General features: G+C 47.1%; 1 long non-coding RNA gene across 1 annotated transcript in view; it reads right to left on the minus strand.

The window, feature by feature from the left end:
• The window catches only part of LOC138480744 (uncharacterized), a 61,375-nt gene that overhangs the window by 9,717 nt on the left and 29,034 nt on the right, over positions 1-22,624 (minus strand). The window contains exon 2 of the long non-coding RNA XR_011274122.1: positions 3,606-3,696. This is a non-coding gene — a long non-coding RNA (uncharacterized lncRNA). The remainder of the gene's footprint in view (positions 1-3,605; positions 3,697-22,624) is intronic.

Here is a 22,624-nt window from a genome sequence, read left to right on the forward strand (position 1 = left end):
TGGAAAGAGGGACATAGTGTCTGCTTGATAGTAGGTGCTTTGGTAAGAGGGACATACTGTCTGCTTGACAGTAGGTGCTTTGGAAAGAGGGACATACTGTCTGCTTGATAGTAGGGGCTTTGGAAAGAGGGACATACTGTCTGCTTGATAGTAGGTGCTTTGGAAAGAGGGACATACTGTCTGCTTGATAGTAGGTGCTTTGGTGAATGTGAATTTCGGACTTTCAGACAGAGCGTGCCAAATCCTTATCAAGTCTCAGGATATGCCAGTGCTTCTTGACCAGTTTAAAAAGTATTTGTGAGTCTTTGGAGAACCTAGTAATAATGGAGATGTGTGATGGTGTTTCCCTCAAACACCTCTCTTTTCCCAATAGATCATTTTGATTCATATCTGCAAATATGGACGACGCTTTATTGATGGCGCGTAGAGAGTACCCTCTGTTCACAAATCTTTGTTTGAGAATATTGCATTCATTGGAGTAATCCGAATTCATACTGCAATTTCATCTTGCTCTGTGGAATTCACCACAAGGAATGTTATCAATAGTGGTTTTGAGGTGGTTACTTTGAGCTGGTAATACAGAATTAACTTCCGTTGGTTTGCAAAAGGTTTTAGTATGAATACTGTTGTTCTCAATAAAGATATGTAAATCCAAGAAGTCAATTTCTGAAGGATTACAACTGCCCGTAAATTTAGACCCAAAAGAATTGGTGTTCACATACTTGAGAAAAACTTGAAAGGATTCAGCAGTTCTCCTCCAAATGATCAAAATATCATCTATAAAGCATCACCACATGATCAGACTTTTGATACATTTTGTATAGCTCAGAACATGTGTCTCCTCATACTTTGACATAAATAGGTTAGCAAGAGAGGGCGCAAATTTAGCCCCCATAGCCACTCCCATCAACTGTACATAATATTCATTATCAAATATGAAGACATTGTTACAGACTGCAAATCTCAAAAAACTTTTCAACAATTGAACGTGCTGTGAAGAAGAGGCTGAAGAGTTATGAAAAGTGTAATCAATCGTATTCACTGCTAACTCATGATCAATACTGGTATATAAGGAGACAAAATCTACAGTTTCCAACAGGAAGTCAGGTTCCCATTGCACGGTCTTCAAAGACTATAGTACATGGGTGCTGTCTCTTATATAGGATGTAGTAGTCAAAACAAAAGGCTTTAGTGCCTCATCAAGATATTTAGATAGGCCTTCTGTAGCCCAATTTATGCCACTCATGATGGGTCTAATCTCAGGAAGGGATTCGAAAGGCTTATGAATTTTAGGAAGAAAATACAGAGTGGGCATAGTTGGTTCGGAAATGAAGAGGAATCTTTTTTCATCATCTGTAAGAAAACCTTTCATATGCCATTCCTGCAAAAGATAATTTAATTCAGATACAATTCTTTTGGTCGGATTTGATTTAAGTAAGTGATAACAGTTGGGGGTGGTGAGATGTTTCTTTCTCATAGTAATATAATCGCTGGTATTGAGAAAAACTGTATTTCCCCCTTTATCCGCCTCTTTGAGAGTATTGTTTTTATCAAGAGCAAGAATTTGCAATGCCATCAATTCTGATTTACTAAGGTTAGGACTCTTTCTGTCTTTCTTCTTGTTAGCTCTATCTAAATGTGCATGGATATCAGTGATCAAAGCTTTGTGGAAAGTTTCTATCACATTTTCAGACATAAGCTCGGTTTCAGTTCTTGAATGTCAAGATGCCTCATATTGATCCCTAAATCATGGTATATGGTATCAGAAACCGACAAATCATCTTGATTAAGTGAGGTCAGTGTTTCAATATTCTTCACATCCAAATGTGTAAAGGTGCTGAGTGGTTTCAATTGGGGTTTTGGAATAAATGTTTGGACTTGAGTTTCAAAGAACTTTTTTAGTTTTAGTTTTCGCAAGAATTTGGACACATCGATCTGAAAGTCAACTAAGTCAGTTCCCACATTAGGAGCAAAAGAAAGCCCTTTATTCAACACTGATTTTTCATATTGTGACAAGATTCTATTAGAAAGGTTAACAACAAGATCAGTGTTCATCATTTGGCCAAGTGTTTCTTCGCGCTGGCGCGAGTCAGGATCCCCGGACAAGTGCTGTCTTCGTCCGAGCTTCCACTTCCGCTTGCTCCCCCTCCTGCCCCTTGTGTGGCATTGGGAGTTGGTGTAAACACAGTGGGTGATGTTTGGAATCTTACTTGCTTTGTATTTAGGGATCGTTGATTCCCTTTCTTGACTCTGCGTATCTGATCTAAAAAACATTTTCCTTCCATATTGCTTTGTTCCTCTGCATTTATGTCCGTTGTTTTGGACTCACTAAGGTCACCATCTGTATCTGGATCAGAACTAGCAGATGTGGTATGTGTGGAACTAGGTTTTGTTTTGATAGTAATATTACCATATTTAGGCTGAAAAGTATATACTCTATCTGAGCGATAATCTTTGCCATCACGAAAACATTTTCTAAACTTGCGTAATTTGATCTCATCCTGATATTCAATAAGAATATCATGCATTTTTAAAAAGTTTTTTTGCTCAGTTTCTTCAGCATTGGGCATATTTTTGATTTCTTCCTTTAAGGTTCCAATTTGTGTAATCACCCGTTTATGTTCACAGGTTGCATGTAAAATCAAAAGTTCAAGCATATTTTTGGAGCTTTGATTCAGATTATTCACCCACTGTTCAGCCAGATCGGCATCCTCATCATTATCAAAATTAGGAAATGTGAGGATGCGTAGACCCCTTGGAATAATATTATGTTCCAAGTAATTAGTGAGGGAGGCTTGCTCCCAATATTTATTAATGTCTCTTTTAGACAGTCTTTCCAATTTAATACATTTCTGTTTGAGCGTTTCAACTGTCTTGTAACTGCTTTTCAATGCATTTGAATTGCTCCCTCTTAGTGCGAACAAGGGAGCCCCGTTCTCATCACGGTTGCACATATAATCAGCCATTAAATGATAGTGGATTTCAGCAAAAGCAAAGAGAGTATGATCAGGCCTTTCCCGCTCAAGAAACCTAAGCACTCAATTCTATCCGGAAACTCACATTGAATGCTTGCTTGCGGCCATGTCCCACAGGTGGTACACTTATGTCAACCAAGGCAGTTTGCCTTTCTCCCAATCCAAAAGTCAACACTCAATGCATCTCTTGCGTCTCCCTAATCACAAGTTCAGCCCATAATGGCATGACAGCAGAAATCTAAATAGGAGTTCCCTACCCCAGCACACCTAAAGTACACTGACCTTCCTATAGCATCTACCAGCTCAAAATACTCACATGGTAACAACAGGCACTCTTATGTCACCTGCCACAGTCAGTGCATCATCACAACTCATACGGCCAGTCCTTCACACCATCTTCTAAAGCAGTGCTCGAATAGCATCAAAGTCCGTCAGTATCCCTACATAGGCTGCAATGTGTTTGTACTCTCCTCCCCAGAGCCAGGGTAGCCTCACTCTCCCATACCCATATTATGCCATTGCTTCTCACAGAAGGACTCCTTGAATCACTCTTTCTCCTCCCAGTACAGCTTCACCACCGCCCACAGATAGTATTCAGATAATGTAATACAGGATGCCGTCTACACCTACCTGGGCGTGTTCAAGAGTCTGGTTCTCTTCTTCTGGGGAAAGTGCTGGGAAAGACGAGGGTTGGGATTCTTCATTGGCGGTCTGTCGAGTGCTGCAAGTTCCAGGAGAGGACAGAAAGTTAGTGTCTCTCCAGGATCAGTGCTCCGAGTTCCATCAGAATCCCTTCCACATTTCACCATAATGTGTGCAAAGTCCTACACCCTGCAGCTGTAGGTACCAAACTTCAGTGACATTTGTACCTACCTCCACTTACCTAGAAGAATTATGTAGATTGAGGGCCTCTATAACCCTAATCACTGAATGCTATGATCTAAATTCTGGGCAGGGCATCAATAGCAATAAAACAAGTGCAAACCAAGAAAACGCTTTTTGTTCTTTTGTAAAATTATGCCAGAATTTAAATTACAAACGTCTTTGAAATCAAGGCGGAGTGTTCTCCACTTTAGGGTCTTGTCCTAAGTGCTACCAGCAGCAAATCCTGAGGCTCCGCCGAGCGGGAGGCGACGCCGGACCCAGACTAAAGGCCCTGGTCTAAGGCCCCTGTCTTTCCCTGTCTGTACCGGAATGGTCCAATATATAACCCGCTGCTCAAACGTACATCCCTACTGCAGCTACCGCTCCATCCTACATGGACCCCTACATCTCAACAAGGTAAGGTGCCAAGCTGTACATCAATTTCACGAGTTGTCGGAATGCTGAAAGCCACCTACCTACTTCTGTAGACCTTTTAGTTGCTATGAGAAATTCACCTCATACCCCCTGAAAGCTCCAGCACAAGGCTAGATCAAGGAAGAGGCCTCCGGGAAACCCTTTTGGGGGAGAAAACCCTGGGTTGAGCTTCTGGGGTACGCTGTTTCCGGTTTTCTCAGGAAAAAGCTGTTGGTCTGTAGTAAGGGCAGCTCCTATATTACAGCATCAGCAGTAGACCAATTAAAGACAGGCAAAACTTAATATAAGGGTAGATTTGCAAGCCCCTCAGGATAATCGTGAATGCAACGGACTTACCCTAGTAGACAGCGTGCAGTGGTTCTGCCTTAGGAAGATCAATAGAGAGAGACTGGATCGTTATGCAGTACAAAGAGTGGATTCTACATGAGTTAGTAAAGAACAAGAGAGGAATGATTCAGTTGTGCCCAGACAAGAAAGACATATGAGTTAAGAAATGAACCCCCTGAACCCCTTATGCCAAGTACCGGAGAGAACGTATTGTTGGATGGAACAGATTCCTCGAACTAAAGGCTGCTGGGAATTGTAGTCGTAAACAACTCTAGCAGCGCGGCTTTCCGTTGCCTAGAAAATAGATATTTTTATAGTAACTGAACAAAGCTTTGGAGCGGGGTGCTATAAGGTCCTGGAGACCCACCTACCTAACAAGGTTCCTACTGAGTCTTCTCGCAGAAATTAACGCGGACCACGGACCAAGCGTTGTTTGGCATGCATGGAGAAATGCTATCAGGAAAAGCAGGAGAAAGAACGCACGGAGGAACTAAAAGCTAGTAGTTCTAAGTTCTATGTAAATACAAAGAAGAAGAACGAATTTACGGAGTGTAGTGATACTCGGGAAAGAGTAGTAACACAAAAGCTTGAAGCAGAGCAGCTCCAGTGTTACGGACGTGGCCTGCTCCGGAAGACTGACTGAGCCAGGAAGGACTGGGCTGAGGACACCCTGCGGAATGAACAGGTAATTGTTTACTCCTCCAACGACAGGGCTGTCGCAAAACTGGTGATTTCATCACACTAACAGCCTGCTAGCGCTAGCCCGCCTCTATCACCCTCACTGTGCTGGTCACACGATGACCTTGATGAAACAGCTGCAGCTTTCTACCCTCACCCACTACCAGATTCCTGCCCCCACCACAGCGGAGCGCTATGCCTCTGCTACTATCACTGTATGCACTCACCTGGTCACGCAACATGACCTACGCCAGCAATCGGAGACATGTTTACATGACACCTGGCTCCCATGCACAATCACTGGCAACATCAATCGTTGTACGCCCGACAACAATGAACACTGGACAAATCTGCCCCACAACTTCCAAAAAGTCCACAACAATGTCCTTTCAAGTGCGTTATCCCCAGATACAGCCCTCAAGCATGTACGGCAATGCACCCTATGCAAACCCCATCGACTAATGTCCGGCTGCACAATGTTCATTCATGATGCCTTGCCCTGCGCCACTGCTATTGCTCAACAGGATACATGTAAAATGTTGCTTTCTGCTGCCTTGCCCTGCGCCACTGCTATTGCTCATTAGGATAAATGTAAAATGTTGCTTCCTGCTGCCTTGCCCTGCGCCACTGCTATTGCTCAACAGATAAATGTAAAATGTTGCTTACTGCTGCTTTGCCCTGCACCACTGCTATTGCTCAATAGGATAAATGTACAATGTTGCTTCCTGCTGCCTTGCCCTGCGCCACTGCTATTGCTCAACAGGATAAATGTCAAATGTTGCTTCCTGCTGCCTTGCCCTGCGCTACTGCTATTGCTCAACAGGATAAATGTCAAATGTTGCTTCCTGCTGCCCTGCCCTGTTCCACCACAATGATCAAGCCCTGCGCATGCCACAGTTTACTCCGTATCAGAGTGGTTGGCAGACCTAAACCGCTCAAACCCAAACGCCAATCCCACCCACTCAAGCCCAAAACAACACCCCACAGAACTAGCCCATGCATGCCACCAAACACCAAGCACACCACCAACCCCAAATGCAGCCCGTTCCACCCCAATACACGCCAACCCATCTATCACCACCCCCTCAGACCAAACACCATTCCTAGCACTACCAGCCAGCTACTCCATACTGAGAACTGACAGAGAATGAAACCAATCATATCCAAATACTCCCTCCCCATTCAAACCTACTCCCTCCCACCCTTGCCTGGCTACAAACTCCTATTATCCAAAATTGATCAAACTTCCAATCTACCATCAACATACTTCTCCTCTACTGCCAATTTAACAGCCTCAGCACACCAGACGCTGACATTCCCCTGCTCATTTCCCCTCTCCTCAAACCTAAAACCAAACTCCTAGTCTGCAGCCCTCACCTCAGCCCTCGAGGAGATGGATTTCTCCCAAATGGTGTCATCCCCCACCCAGGATAGAGGACGGATCCTTGACTGGATCCTACCCATCAACCTACCCGTGGCACAATCTGACACCCCTGACCCCAAAACCATCCTCCTTACCTACAACACTGCACTCCTCAGTGCCTTAGACCAGCATGCCCTGCTCAAAACCACAGCTCGCAAATAAGATAACTACCACGATTGGTTCAAAGAGGAATTAATATCCCTCCAAAAATGCAAACATGCCAAATAGAATCTCTGGCTCAAAATCCCCAACTCGAGCCAATAAGGAGGCCTTCAACGCCATTGCCCGTACGTATAAAACAGCTATCCGGACCACAAAAGCCAGCATCTACACCGTCAAAATGAACAAAGCAAGATCTAACACAAGGGAACTCTTCAAAAACCTCAAGGAACCTGCAACTCCTACCCCTCCCCCAGCAACAGTTTTGCCAAGGACAAAGCCTGGTGCACACTTATTCAATCAGCCCCAGCTAACAAAATCAACAAGCTCAGAGACAAAACCATCCTGAAGAAAACCCTCCTCCCTCCCCTAGAATCCTTGATACCCCACTCCATCACCCCCACTCGCACCACTCCTGAAAAAACCCTCCCTAGACCCTACCGTCCCCACCAACTACCACCCTATTACCACGGTGCCTTACCTTCTGAAAATCCTCGACCGTACTGCCTACTCACAACTCCAAACTCATCTTGAAACCCACAACCTACAGGGCACTCGCCAATCGTGGTTCAGACCCAGACACAGCACAGAATCAGCCCTCTTAGATCGCAAGATCCAGCTAGACCTCATCCGCGATGTGGGGGACCTCGCCATCCCCCTTCTACTCGATCTCTCTGCGGCATTCAATCTCGTTGACCACACAATCCTATGCCACCACCTCACTGCCACTTTCAACCTCTCACCTGACGCGGCTAACTGATTCAAGTGCTTCCTATCTGGACGGTCCTCCAGGATCTTTGCCGGAGCTGAAGCAGCCGACCCATTGCTGTCTCCTACGGTGTACCACAAGGACCCTGTCTATCACCTTCATTGTACAATATGTACACTAAGCCACTAACCGACCACATGGATAGCCTAAACATCCCTTACACAAACTTCGCAGATGACATGCAAGTGCGCATCAAACTCACCGGGAACCATGAACCATGAACTATACTGTACAAACATTACATATCTACAGCATCATCCAGGCCTGACTGGCCACCCAACATCTCTGCCTGAATGATGATAAGACGGAGCTCCTAATCGTTGGCTTTCCACACAGTCTCAAAAACCTTGACCCCACCTTCCCCGCTTTCTGCATCGATGGGAACATCACTCACTGGATTACTGCAATTCCATCCTCGTACGTACCTTTATAAAATACTGTTCATCACCCATCGCTGCCTCCACCACACCGGCCCCCCTTACCTCACCCATTGCATAAAAAGAAAATACCTATGCAGCCTGCGCTCCTCCTCGTCCACCTCACTTACCACCCCCAGTTTGAACAGAAAGAAAGCTGGCGGATCATGCTTCACCACTAGTGCCCCCGCCCTGTGGAACGCCCTACCCCACTCCATACAAGATGAGCCCTCCTCCCTAGTCTTTCGCCAACAAATTAAATCGCCACTATTCAACAAATACTGATGAACCTTCTGCACAACCGCACCATGTATGTTCTGTGAGCTAATCATGATCTGTAACTCTACAACCTTTATTCATCTACCGCACCAGAACCTTACTGTCTGTAACTTTAACAGGAATCATGTTACATGTAATACAATTTTACTAGGGCCGTAATACCGCCGGGTCTGGGCGCTACCAACAAATAAAAACATATATGGGATACATTACTCACTGTAATCTTATTTCTGATGCTTGTATCTGCTTAGATTCACATGCTGTGCATAGGCCGACATCTAGTGGAAGCTGCAGAGTATTACAGTTTGTTTTTCGAAACTCGAAAAGGGGCATCGAACTAGGGCGTGCCAGTAATACTATCCCTAGTGTGACGTCCACTGTACCCATGATCCCTCACGCGTGTAGGACCCTCAGATTGTTTTTTTTCCGCCATACTTGTCGGAAGCATAGTTGCGGAGTTCCTTGGCTTTAGCCATTTATCATAACATTATCAAAAATTCCCCGTTCTCAAACCCCACGTCGAAGTTCGACGAAGACCGACGCCAGTACCTGAGAACAAGGACGAACAGCCGTCGAGACTACACGACAGACTTTGGGCCTCGGAAGGCCTCTGGCCTCGGCCCCCGCAAGTAGGGAGAGTGGGAGGTGGACATACTCACACACACTCGTTTTCCTCCTTATACCCACCCGCTGCCAGGTTTTAACATATGGAGAGTACTCCATTTAAATTCTGCCCCAAGTGCAACCGTAAATTTCCCTGGGTAGGTAAACATAACACCTGTAACCTGTGTCTTCCAAGGGACCCCCCCCCCCCGAGGCGAATTGTCGAGCTTGTATTCTTTCTGACATGAGATAGCATGAGGAGTAGCGTGAGTACAGAGTATCCAAGCAGATAGATAGATAAGACTACAAGCATCCATGCACTTTCTCTCAGAGGGGAGGAAGGGCGGGCGCATGTGAATCTAAGCAGATACAAGCATCAGAAATACGATTACGGTGAGTAATGTATCCCTTCTGAGGCTTGTGAAATCTGCTTAGATCCCATGCTGTGCATAGTTTAGCGAGCAGTGTTAGAAGAAGGAGGTGGGATGTGAGAAGGGTCATGAGCGAACAAATGTCCTAAAACCGCTTGTCCCACTTGAGTATCTGTCTTGGAATGAGTGTCAATGCAGTAGTGCTGAGTTTGAGTGTGAATAGAGCTCCATGCAGCTGCTTTGCAAATGGTGTCAAGGGGTACATTTGCAATGAAAGCCAGAGTGCCCCCCGTGCCTCTTGTAGAGTGGGCCCTTGGCGTAAAAGGCAGTGTCTTATCTGAAAGGGAGTAACACAGCTGGATACATCTGACTATCCATTTCGAGATGGCACCTTTAGAGATGCGATCTCCTTCTCTGCCTGTAGCTACGGAGACGAACAGTTGATCTGTCTTCCTTAGCGGTGTGGTCTTGTCTACATAGTAAAGGACTGCTCGTCTCACATCTAGTGTGTGTAGTTTCACCTCAACAGAGCTCTTGGGTTCTTAGAAGAAGGCCGGTAGCTCAATGGTCTGGTTAACATGGAATTTAGAAATGAATTTAGGTGAGAACCTAGGGTGAGTTCGTAGAACCAGTTTATCGTTATGAACAGTAAAGAAAGGATCCTGCACTGACAGAGCCTGAATTTCACTGACCCTTCTTATGGATGTAATGGCTACTAAGAAGGCAGTATTGTAAGTCAGGTGTTTGAGAATAACTTTATGCATGGTTTCAACGGGGGGTCCCATGAGTTTAGCAAGCACCACATTAAGGTCCCACCCTGGTGGTGGGTTAGAAATTGGAGGGTGGAGTCTCTTCACCCCTTCCATAAAGGCTTTAACAACTGGCACTTTCCACCACAACACCTTGTTATGGGAGGTGGTGTAGGCTGACAACGCTGCCATGTGTACCTTAAGTGAATGAAATATCAACCCTGCGTCCAGCAGATGGAGCATGTAGGTGACAATATTGGAAGGAGTGCAATCAATCGGGTTGATTTGTTTATTCTGGCACCAAATAACAAATCTTTTCCATTTATCATAATAACAGTGCCTTGTGTTAGGTTTTCTAGATTCTTTCAAGATATACATACATCTCTGTGGTAAATTGAGATGACCAAACTCTATGACCTCAGGAGCCATGCTGCCAAGTTCATCGAGGTGTGGGAACCACGGTTGTCTCACCCACATAGGAGCAACTAGGATGAGCGTCATTGATTCCCTGTGTATCTTGTTCACCACCTTCCTCATCAGAGGGGTTGGTGGAAAAGCATAGGCAAACATCCCTGACCAGTTCATCTATAGAACGTTCCCCTTGGAGCCTGGCTGGGGGAACCTAGATGCGAATACTGGGCATTGTCTGTTTTCGCTTGTGGCAAATAGGTCTATAGTGGGGAAACCCCAATGAGAGAAGAGATCTTTTAGGACTTCTTCGTGTAGACGCCATTCGTGTTCTCTGGAAGGGGATCTCTGCTAAGAGCATCCGCTAGTGAATTGAGATCCCCTGGAACATGTTGAGACGACAGGTAAATGTTCCGCCTGAGTACCCATACCCACATTTTCTGGGCAAGCTTGGACAGATTTGGTGAACGAGTACCCCCTTTTGTTTATGTAAACCATTGCCGTTGTGCTGTCTGTTAGGATCTGCACTGACAGGTTCGATAGGTGGGGTTTGAACGCTCGAAGCACTTTGAAGACTGCTAGAAGCTCTAGCAGGTTGATGTGATTCTGGGCCACTGTGTGAGACCAGAGGCCCTGAGCTGTGTGGTGAAGGAGGTGTGCTCCCCACCCTGACAGAGACACGTCTGTAGTGACTAGGGCCTGTATATCTGGATCGTAAAAGGGTTTCCCCTTTAAAAGATTCGTTCTTGTCCACCAGCAAAGACTCTGTACTAGTGTTGGCGAAACGACCACTACATCGTCCCACTGACCACTTGCCTGAGACCAGTGTTTCGCCAACCATTCCTGCATGGGTCGCATGCGCGCGTGGGGAACCAGGTAAATGCATGACGCCATCATGCCTAGCAAACACATCGCTTTGCGAACCCTTATCTGGCGACCGGATTGATATTGAGGAATTTACAGTGACAGATTCCGAATTCTTTCCTCTGATGGAAAGGCCAACCCCTCTTGAGTGTCTAGGACAGCTCCTAGGAACTGTTTGGAGGTGCTTGGCACCAGGCTTGATGTTTTCTCGTTGATTGAGAAGCCCAATTGGAAGAGGAGGTCGATTGTTCTTTGAATGTTGGATCTGCAAATTACGGGGGTTTCCCCTGTGATGAGCCAGTAGTACAGGTAAGGGTACACTGGGATTGTCTCCCTGTGTAGGTGCACTGCCATCACCGCCAGTACCTTGGTGAATACCCTTGGAGTCGAGGCTATTCCGAAGGGCAGCACCTTGAACTGGTAGTGCTGGCTGTATATTTTGAAGCGCAGGAATCTTCTGTGCGCTGGGAACATGGAAATATGAAAATAAGCATCTTTCATATCCAATGTTGCCATGTAATCTCCTCTTTTTAGTGGGGGGATTACTTCCTGAAGTGTAGTCATGCGAAGTTTTTGGGGCTTGACATACTTGTTTGCAGGGCATAAGTCTAATACTGGGCGCACTGTTAGATCTTTTTTTGGCACAAGGAAGTACGTTGAATAAATACCCTTGTTTACCTGAGTGCCCGGGACAAGTTCTATTGCGTCCTTTGCAAGAAGAATGGCGATCTCCTCGAGGAGGATTCTTTGGTGTTCCAAGGAGTGTATCTTCTGTCTTGGAGGGTGGTTGCGGGGACGTTGCAGTAGTTCTATACAGTATCCCGCGGACACTGTGGACAGCACCCATCTGTCCGAAGTGATCCCCTCCAATGCGTGGGTGAAGATGGAAATGCACCCCCCTACTGGGGATGCATGGGAAGGGACCCGGAGCGGAACGTCACTGCTGTATATTGGGAGGCGTAGCTCCTCTACCTGGGCTGCCTCTCCCTCTACCACGGCCCCTCTTTTGACCTCTGGCAAAACCTTGTGAAGCTTGTTGGTTGCTACCCCACGAGGTTCCTTGGTTCTGGTAGTAATTAGACCATCTTTGGGACTTTTGGCCGGAAGAGTGATGAAAATTGTTATTTCCCCGCTGGTTTGTGGGCTTATTAGTTAACTGGCCAAGGGACTTTAAGGTGTGATATTCGTCCTTGGCCGTTTTTAGCGCTTCCTCCATTGCTTTTCCAAACAGGAGGTTTGGTTCCACTAGCATGTCAATGAGGGTGGCCTGGGACTCGGGTTTGAACCCCGACTGCCTCAGCCAAGCATGTCTTTTGATCACTGTGCTTTCAGCTATCAGTCTCCCTGCATTGTCCGCTGCACCGAAGGTAGCCTTGAGAATGCATCCGGATACTGATCTCCTTTCGACGCAATGTGGCCCAACTAGCTCTTTAGAGGTTCTGGTGTGGAGGAAATGAGGCCAGCTACCTGTTCCCATTGGTGGCACTTGTAGCTTGCCAGCAGAGTGGTGGAGTTAGCAATGCGTGCTTGGTATGCAGAAGTGGAAGCCACCTTCGTTCCCAGGCAATATATTCTCTTGCTCTCTTTGTCCGGGAGAGCTTCTGAAGATGCTAGTGGTGTTCCCGCCCTTTTACTGGTGGTTGTAACCACTAATGAGTCGGGTTTGAGCTGACCCCCTATGTAAAGTGGGTCGGATGGAGCGGCCCTGAACAATTTTTCTATTCGAGGGTTAACTGCCTGGGTAAGATTAGGGGTGAGCAGAGAAGGATCGATTTCTTCGTTGAAAAGACTTTAGAATTGGGATGGCCTGGGCAATGGACCTTTTATCCCCTAGAATTTGTTCTGCAAAATCCCTGTCTACTTGGGCCCCCTGAGTGTCAATTTGGAAATGGGCTGTAGCCTTGGCCAAAACTTTGTTGAGCAAGGGCTGGTTGTCAACAGGTGAGTCATTCACCGTGGCGTCCTTGGGAATAGGGGAGTCAAGACTATAGGCCTCTGCCTCGTCTTCCTCCTCCTCTTCCTGATCCATCGTCTCCGTAATAATCGACCCCTGTCTGGTCGTCTAGTATCTGTACTTCTGGATCCTTACCATACTGCTGGTAAGGTTCAACATAGAGAGGGTCTGAAATCAGGCCCTGAACTGGATTCTCAGAGCGGAGTCTCTTAGCAGGAGGTGGAGGGTGTAGGAGTATAGCTAAGGAAGTAATGTGGGTCTTTCTCGTAGAAATATGCTAGAGAAGACATCCTCCTCATTACTCTGTCAATGTCCTCCGAGTTCCATTCCTTGGAACTGGGAATAACCCTTGTCTGTGGTGGTTCTTCCTCTAATCCCATATCCTGCGGGGTGGGAGGGACAATCTTTGGCCTAGTGACAGGGTCAGGGGCCTTGGACTTTCCTGGGTGTTTCTCCTTCTGAACCTGGTGTTCAGAGGCTCTTTTCTGTTGTTTCTCCCCCTTCCCATGTGTAGAGGAATGTTTACCTGACCCCTTGGACTTTTCAGAATCTTTCGACGCCTGGCGTCGAGATTCGGAGGAAGGATCACAAGATTCCGAAGTTTTAGAAGAGGGACGTGGAATCTTGGACTCAGACGTCGAACGAAGAGCATTTGAACGTGCTGCCTTGGGGTAGAGGTCGGAATCGTCCACTGACGACCCTACCTCTGTGACTTTAGGTAATGTGGCACTCTTAGCAATCGTAGTCGGTTTCCGTGTGTCATCAGGCGACCGTGACCTGGAACGCCCAGAGGACACAGATTCTGCGGACCGCTCTCTTTGTGCCTTCTTTTGCCGATCACTCGACACACGTGTCGAATCTCGGATGGGGTTTGTGTGCTTAGATGAAGAGGTGTGGGTAGCGATCTTGCCGCTGGGTGTTGTCTCCATAACTGACCCGCCGGAAAGTCCACCGAGGTCGGGGGCTCGCGCTTGGGTGCCTACTGACACCTCTGTGCCCTCGCCATCCGATACGGCTGCGTTGCTGCCATCACTGAAGGAACCCACTGCGTCCATGGCCTTGAGTTGCCTGGTGTAGTGGGCCCAATGTTTGGTTGAGCGGTCCTTAAGTGCCTTGGCTTTGAAGAGCTTACAAGCTCGACAATTCGCCTCGGGGGGTCCCTTGGAAGACACAGGTTACAGGTGTTATGTTTATCTACCCAGGGGAACCTATAGTTGCACTTGGGGCAGAATTTAAATGGAGTACTTTCCATATGTTAAAACCTGGCAGCGGGCGGGTATTAGGAGGAAAACGAGTGTGTGTGTGAGTATGTCCACCTTGCACTCTCCCTACTTGCAGGGGCCGAGGCCAAAGGCCTTCCGAGGCCCAAAGTCCATCCTGTAGTCTTGACAGCTGTTCGTCCTTGTTCTCAGGTACCGGCGCCGGTCTTCGTCGAACTTCGACGTAGGGTTTGAGCACGGGGAATTTTTGATAATGTTATGATAAATGGCTAAAGCTAAGGAACTCTGCAACTATGCTTCCAACAAGTATGGCGGAAAAAAGACAATCTGAGGGTTCTACACGCGTGATGGATCATGGGTACAGTGGACGTCAGACTAGGGATAGTATTACTGGCACGCCCTAGTTCAACGCTCCTTTTCGAGTTTCAAAAAACAAACTGTAATACTCCGCAGTTTCCACTAGATGTCGGCCTATGCACAGCACGTGATCTAAGCAGATTCCACAAGCCTCAGAAATATATATATATCTTGGCTACTCAAGGTCTTCAGTAAGCTTTTGAGGGTAACTAACCTCAATCTCTTTCCAGCCCATTGATGGGGGTCAGTTAGCTGTCCTTTAGGGCCCAATGCCACCTCTGAGGTTCCTTCAATAACTGGGGCAGAGAGGCTTTTAGCCTCTTTAGGTTGAATCAGGTAAAGGTTATACAGAGACTCTTTATGTGTCTATTGGCTTTTGCTAGGCAGCCTCTTGGTTTTATCAGGTCATCGTCCCTTCAGAAACGTTAACTGTTCTTTGCCTTTGATAGGCAAGTGTCCCTCCAGAGACTTCCCCAGCCAAATGTTTAATCAGTCAAACATTTTCCAGAAACAGCAAACTCCTCTGAGGTTTGGCAAAAAGGTAGTTCCTTAGGGGCTACTCCAGCTTCTTCTCGACTTCCCAGGGATGCTTTACTTCATAGGGGAGGAAGGATAGCTCAGGGGCAACGTGTTTGTCTTGGAAGCAAGACACGCGACACAACACATGTTCAAATCTCGATTCCGCGCTTACAAACCACTTGCTGGTATTAAGCGCATTATAAATTAACAATAAAATGAAATAAATAGACTTCACCAGCCTCTTGGCTTTCTTAGGCATGTGTTCTTTCAGAGTGTTTACCAGCCTCCTGCTTTATAAGGTAAACACTCATTGGGAGGCTTTACCTGCCCCTTATATTTGTCAGGCAACCTAAAGCAAGTGCTCGTTCTGTGCCTTCACTAACCCCTTTGCTAAGCAATGCAAGCATTCATTGAGAGACTTTAGCCTCTTGGCCTTGCAAGGCAGGTGTTGCTTCAGAGACGTCTCCAGCATCTTAGCCTTAGGAAAGTATTCATTCAGTCTTTACCTACCTCTTGCTTTGCAAGGCAAGCACTACTTGAGATGCTCAGCAGCATCTTGCTTTGCAAGGATCCTTCAAAGGCCTCACAGGTATCTTGGTTTTGTCAAGCCAGTGTTCCCTCACAGGCTTCACCAGCCTCAAGGCATGCGCTGCTTGAGAGGCTTTACGGGCCTCTTAGATTTATCAGGCAAATTCAAGCAAGTGTTTGTTTTGTGACTTCAGCAGTCTTGGGTTTTACAAGGTAAGTATTCCTACAGAGACTAGACCAGCCTCTTAGCTTTGCAAGGCAAACATCCTTCAAAGGCTTCACCAGTCTCCTAGCTTTGTAAGGAAAGTGTTTAAATTTGAGTTTTGTAAAGCACTACTAACCCGCCCGAGCTGGGACTTTCCGATGTTCCTTCAGGGACTTCATCCACTTCTTGGCTTTGATAGGCAAGCATTTTTTCAATGAATTCCACAAATTCTTGGCATTGCACTGCAAATGTACTTTCAGAAGCCCCATTAGCCTAGTGGCTAAGCAAGTCAAACATTCTGTAAGAGACTTCAACAGAGCTCAGCAATGGTTTCCAGAAGTGGAAGGCATGGCACTGCTTCTTCCTCAGTTGAGCTGTTTTCCTCTCAGGCCTGTGATTTCTGTGGGCTTCTGAAGCTGCTTCCCGATGGATGATGACTTTGCATTTCTGGTTCGCTCCTTGTATGCTGCGCTGCCTGCGTGCTCATTGGTGCAGCACTTGCCACCTCTTTCCTCCAAGGATGATAGGCTTTGGGGCTTCCAGTCCAGCCCTACTTCCCAGCATAGTCTGAAAGTGCTCCTCTGCCATTTGGCACGGTCACCAAAGTTGCTATAAGGTCCAGTGGCCATTTAGATTTTTTCAAATGACATTGGGGCTCATGACGAGTCCGGTGGCAACCGTGTTGGTACTACCGGCAGGTTGCTGCCGGACCGTAATGATGTACTGGCGCCTGACTTGCTGGTTACACTGGGGAGTTACAACCCCCGCGGTCCGGAAAGTCAGGCACCGGTAAATTGTAAATCCCCATTCCCATAGAGCCCCATAGGACTCAATGGGAATGGGGAAAACGGAAGCACCAGCACCGTTAATAACGGTGCCAGTGCTTCCAAGATGGTCTGCTTACCGTGGCCGCTGTGTCCGATCTGTCGGGCACAGCGCCTACGGCATGCAGACCTGTAATATACCAGTCCGGAAACTACAGTGCCTGTAAGCCACAGAATGAGCCCCAATGAGTCTAAGCGTCAAGCCACAACTGCGCAACAAAAATGTGACAATATAATAGGAAATGCACCCACCCTCCTTCAGGCGGTTGATTTGCCACAGTACTCACAGTATATTAGATGTTGCTTCCAGTCATCTACAAAGAGTCTGCAAACTGAAGAGCTGTAGAATCTTTAACTCACACATGTTCCACATAATACAAAGAATTCAGAGGATCCCTGTGAACATAGTTCCTGCTTTCTGTTCCCTTGAACACAGAATATAGGTGCTAGGGATCCTGTTAGCCTTTTTTCTCCCAACTATTGTAAAGTGTAATGGAACCAATGGATCCACATTAACCTCCCTCTGACTTCCGTTTGCCTAGGACAGGCTGGAGACCATGGATAGGCACTAAGCCTAGTCCATTGGGCATTGACTGAGTTACAGATATACCATGAAGGCTATTTTCTACATCCCTTTCACTGCTCCTTAAACTTGACAACATGCATACTCTTTAATGGGTGCTGTCTTTTTTATGTCAACTAAGGAAAATGTATTCGACAACGCCTGCTGCTAGCTATCATCGGCTTGATCTCTAGGACCCCCAAACCATGCTCCATTTGTCCTGATGTTTGAAAACCTAGGCTCAATTTACTTGGCCCTAACACCAAAGCAACCATCTTTTTGCATAAAACATATCAATGGATTCCAATATCATAGTATGCAGCTGTCAGGGGATTGTGGCGATCTGTCTCGGGCCGCTTCACTAATTAGAGCTAGAAAGACAAGGGAGCAAAAAGACTAACCATACTGACAGGATCAAGGACTACATACATGAGTAAATCACTACAACATGACGACAAAAAAGAAGGAAAAGCTTTGGGGGAAATCCCACAAGCCAAATATTGGAAACGGAGCCAGCTTTCTGAAGCTCATGTTATTAAAGCGTCCACTTAGATGAGGACCAACTTTCAAACAGATCGATGCATCTGAAGGATTGCGATAATAAGATCTGCAGTGGCAGAGATCCATTAGGGCGACCATGTGTTGGTTCCACCACGAGGCACTCACTGGCCCTCGCTGAGTCATTACCAGATGGACAAAATTCACCTTCAACCAGTCGGTGCGAAGCGTCCCGCAGTGCTCTATCCCTTTCTTCCTCCAGCCGCCATGGAAAGGGAGCAGGGACTACATGTAGTCCCTTTGCCCTGATTAATGGTGGCCATTTTCTTTCTTTTCATTTTTTATGATCTTTTACTAGCCGCCATGGAAGGGGAGAAGGACTACGTTCCCCCGTTCCATGGCGGCTATCTTTTTGTTTTTTTATTTGTATCACTTCGTAATGGCCGACATGGAAGGGGAGAAAGGAAAGGGGAGAAGGGACTTCCATGGCAGCCATCTTCATTTTTTAACATTTTATTTACTCTTTGAATGCCCACCATGGAAAGGGAAAATGGACTTCATTTCCCATTCCCTGGTGGCCCCTTTTTTGTATTTATTTTAATTTTTTCAGTTGCTCAACGCTGGAGTGTCTCGCAACTGAATAAAGATGCTTTTAGTACTCTGGTCCCACGGGCAGGAGTACTAATAGCAATAGGCCCCTCGCTGCGGGGCATTACTGCTTCAGGTAATGCCCCAGGGCCTGCGTTACTATGGACCCATGAGCATTACCTGAAGCAGTAATGCCCCCTCAGCTCGGGGCTTATTGCTTAATTACTGATTCCGATCCAACATATATCACACAGAACAAATAGGTATGGAAAACAGACTCTGCCATAATCCGGCTGTTAATTGTAGTTCTATTCCATCCCTTATATTTGAAGTATGTCAACATTTCCGGATAGCTCTGAGACCATGAGTAAAATGTTTAAAAACAAATGAGCCAATCAGTGATTTCATTCAACCCCTTTGGAGTGTGGCTTTGCAACAACCAAATCCAAAATGTTTCATGCCTTTTAGGTTTACACTGTCTTATCACCCCCACATGTATTCCATGATAAATTGTTCAGCACTCTACAATTCAATCCAGATATGACAAACATTACTCACCGTAATGGTATTTCTGGTGCTCGTATCTGCTTGGATTCACATGCTGTGCATATAGTCCGACATCTAGTGGTAATCGCAGAGTATTGCATCTTTTTTTCCCAAGATCGAAAAGGGACGTTGGCCTGATCGTGTCTGTAACACTATCCCTAACGTGATGAGTAGTGTATCCACGATCCCTCAACCATTGCGGTCACCCCTGTTGTTTTTGTTCTGCCATGAGGGAGCCTGAAGAGAATGCATGAGTGAGTACAGAAGAAAAGAAGGTGTAATAAGTCTATGTTCCTTCAACTCCAAGAGGGGAGGAAGGGAGGGCGCATGTGAATCTAAGGAGATACAAGCACCAGAAATACGATTACGGTGAGTAATGCATGTCTTCTGATGCTTGTGAATCCGCTTGAATCACATGCAGTTCATAGGCTAGTGGTCAGTACCAAGAGATGGTGGTGTCTTATCAAAGTAATACAATACTGCTCTCCTACGATATAGTGTATGGAGGCTTCTTTCAGCTGAGTTAATGGGATTCTGAAAGTTGGAAGTTCAATGGATTGGTTCAAATGGAATTTAGACATGAATTTAGGCGCAAAGCGTGGGTGTGTGCACGAAACCACTTTGTCCTTATGAATAGTAACAAATGAGTCTTAAACTGAGAGTGCCTGCAGTTCACTAACTCTCCTAATAGAAGTAATATCCACCAGAAAAGCGGTTTTATAGGTGAGAGCCTTAAAACTAGCTTTGTGCATTGGCTCAAAAAGAGGTCCCATAGGTTTAGTAAGGACAACATTCATGTCCCATCCGGGAGTTGGATTAGAAATAGGAGGGAGAAGTCTTTTTACCCCTTGCATGAAAGCCTTGATTACAGGGACTTTACGGCCAGAAACCTTTCTTTGAGATGTAGTGTAAGCAGAAAGGGCAGCAAGGTGGACCTTTAGCGAGTTGAAAACTAGTTCTGAGTCGAAGACGTGAGCTAGATAAAGGTCTATGGGAGTGGGTGAACAGACTATGGGGTTGATGTTGCGTATACTGCACCCAATGACAAAACCTTTCCTTTTACTGGAATAACAATGCCTAGTATTAGGCATTCATGCCTCTTTAAGAATGTTCATACACCTTTGAGGCAGCCGGAAATGCCCGAACCTTATTACCTCAGTAGCCATGCTGCTAAGTTGAGAGTTTGAGGGCAAGGGCACAGTGGTGTCTCCTGATCTCGGGACAGCATGTTCTATGGGCAAGGCAGTTTCACCACAGGGCGAAGGGACATTCTCATGAGATGCGAGAACGTCTGTCAAGCCCACATTGGTGCCATTAGGATTAGTGTAACTTGTTCCTGGTGCATTTTGTGAATTATCCTGTTGAGGAGAGGAACTTGGGGAAAAGCGTAGGCAAATTTCCCTGACCATGTGATCCAGAGGCCCTCTTACACTTACAAACGGTATTTCTCCTTTAAACCAATTACTGTCCTCTGGATCATACTCCCCCCATCCAATGACAGTCCAGTCCCTAAGCCCTTCCTCCTGCAGCCATCTTCAGATTTAGTAAGGAACAAGTTACTTACCTGTAACTGTTGTTCTCCAGCATGGGTCTGGCATGGATTCACATGCTCATGAATATTCCCCGTCGTCAGGCTGGGAATCCTCGGTAAAGAAAAAACCAGTATCAGTTTAGTTTCTGATCTGTCTTTCGTAGTAATAACCAATCACTGGTCTCTGCGTCATACTGACCACAGCCAATGACTGCCCTCTACTTAAGCACCGCCTCTGGCAGCCATCTTCAGATTTGGAAGCACGTGAAGTGGCAGCATGACCAAGTGAAGAGCCGCAGAGGGGTAGGCGGGAGGGTTCGCATGTGAATCCATGCCAGACCCATGCTGGAGAACAACAGTTACAGGTAAGTAACTTGTTCCTTCTCCAGCATGGGGTCTGGCATGGATTCACATGCTCATGAATAAAGAATACATAGCAGTACACACATGCACAACCACAGGAGGTGGCAAAGGCTCAACATTAAGCAGTACATCAAACTCAACATTAAGCATCTTACCTCCTCACCAGGCTCACCTCAGGCGAACAGGTTGCGCAGCACTGCTTGGCCGACCCTGGACTCCTCCCTGGAATCCCGATCGACGCAGAAGAATTTCGTGAAGGTGTGCGTCGACCTCCACGTAGCAGCCCTGCATATGTCCAGCAGGGGCACACCAGAAAGGAACGCCGTGGTAGCTGCGATCGCTCTGGTGCAATGGGCTCTCGGACGGCCAGGCAGCGGTCGGTTTGCCAACCGATGACAGTACATGATACAGCCGGAGAGCCATCTGGAAATGGAAGCCTTCGAGAGAGCCTTCCCCTGATTGACAGGTCCAAAGTTCACAAAGAGTTGTGACGTCTTCCGAAAACACTTCGTGCGGTCCACGTAGAACTTCAGCGGTCTAGCCACATCCAGCGAGTGCAAAGTCCTCTCAGCCGGAGACGAAGGCGAGGGGAAGAACACAGGCAACACCAAGGGTTCGTTGAGATGGAAGTCCGACGGTACCTTGGGCATGAAGGAGGGGTGCGTCCTGAGCACTACCCTCGTGTCGTGAAAAGTCAAGTACGGGGCCTTGCAGGAAAGGGCCTGGATCTCTCCCACCCATCGTGCGGAGGTGATGGCCACAAGAAACGCTGTTTTCCACGACAGAAACTTCAACGGGGCCGAGTGCAGAGGCTCGAACGGAGGTCCCATGAGCTTGGTCAGCACCACGTTGAGCTCCCACGCCGGGGCCGGAGCCTTCACCGGCGGGAACGATCTGAACAGTCCCTTCATGAACTCTTTCACCAGACGATGAGACCACAAGGGCGTCCGGCCCGTGGTTCTGGTGTATCGGGAGATCGCAGCAAGATGAATCTTGATGGACGCGTGTGCCAGTCCAGCTTTGGCCAGCGTCAGCAGGTACGGCAGTACCTGGGGAGCCGTAATCCATAGAGGGTTAATCTTCTGTGCGTGGCACCAGACAGAGAACCTCTTCCATTTGTGTCCGTAGCATTTAAGAGTCGAGGACGCCCTGGCCTTTGCAAGAACCTCTCTGCAGTCGGCCGGTATGTCGTATCCTCCAAACTCTAGCGCTGCAGGAGCCAGGCCTGCAAGTTCAGCGATTTCGGGTCGTGGTGGAGGATGGTGCCTCCTTCCCTGGAGAGTAGATCCGCGTCCACCGGCAGCTTGATTGGCGGGGACGCTGACAAGTCCAGAAGGTCCGGGAACCATATCTGCCTTGGCCACGCAGGTGCGACGAGGATCATCCTGCACCGTGACCTCTTGAGCTGGTTGACGAGCCGGATTAGCAGTGGCAAAGGAGGGAACGCGTAGAGGAACAGGCCCTCCCAGGGGAACGAGAAAGCATCGCCCATGCTCCTCGCCTGGGGAAACCTGCTGGCGAACCTCCGGCACTTGGAGTTCGTCGCCGTCGCGAACAGGTCGATCTGGGGTGTGCCCCACCGTCGGAAGAGGCGATCCACTAGATCCTG

This window comes from Ambystoma mexicanum, chromosome 5p (genome assembly GCF_040938575.1).
Source record: "Ambystoma mexicanum isolate Mex_15411 chromosome 5p, UKY_AmexF1_1, whole genome shotgun sequence".
NCBI classification, from domain to species: Eukaryota; Metazoa; Chordata; class Amphibia; order Caudata; family Ambystomatidae; genus Ambystoma; species Ambystoma mexicanum.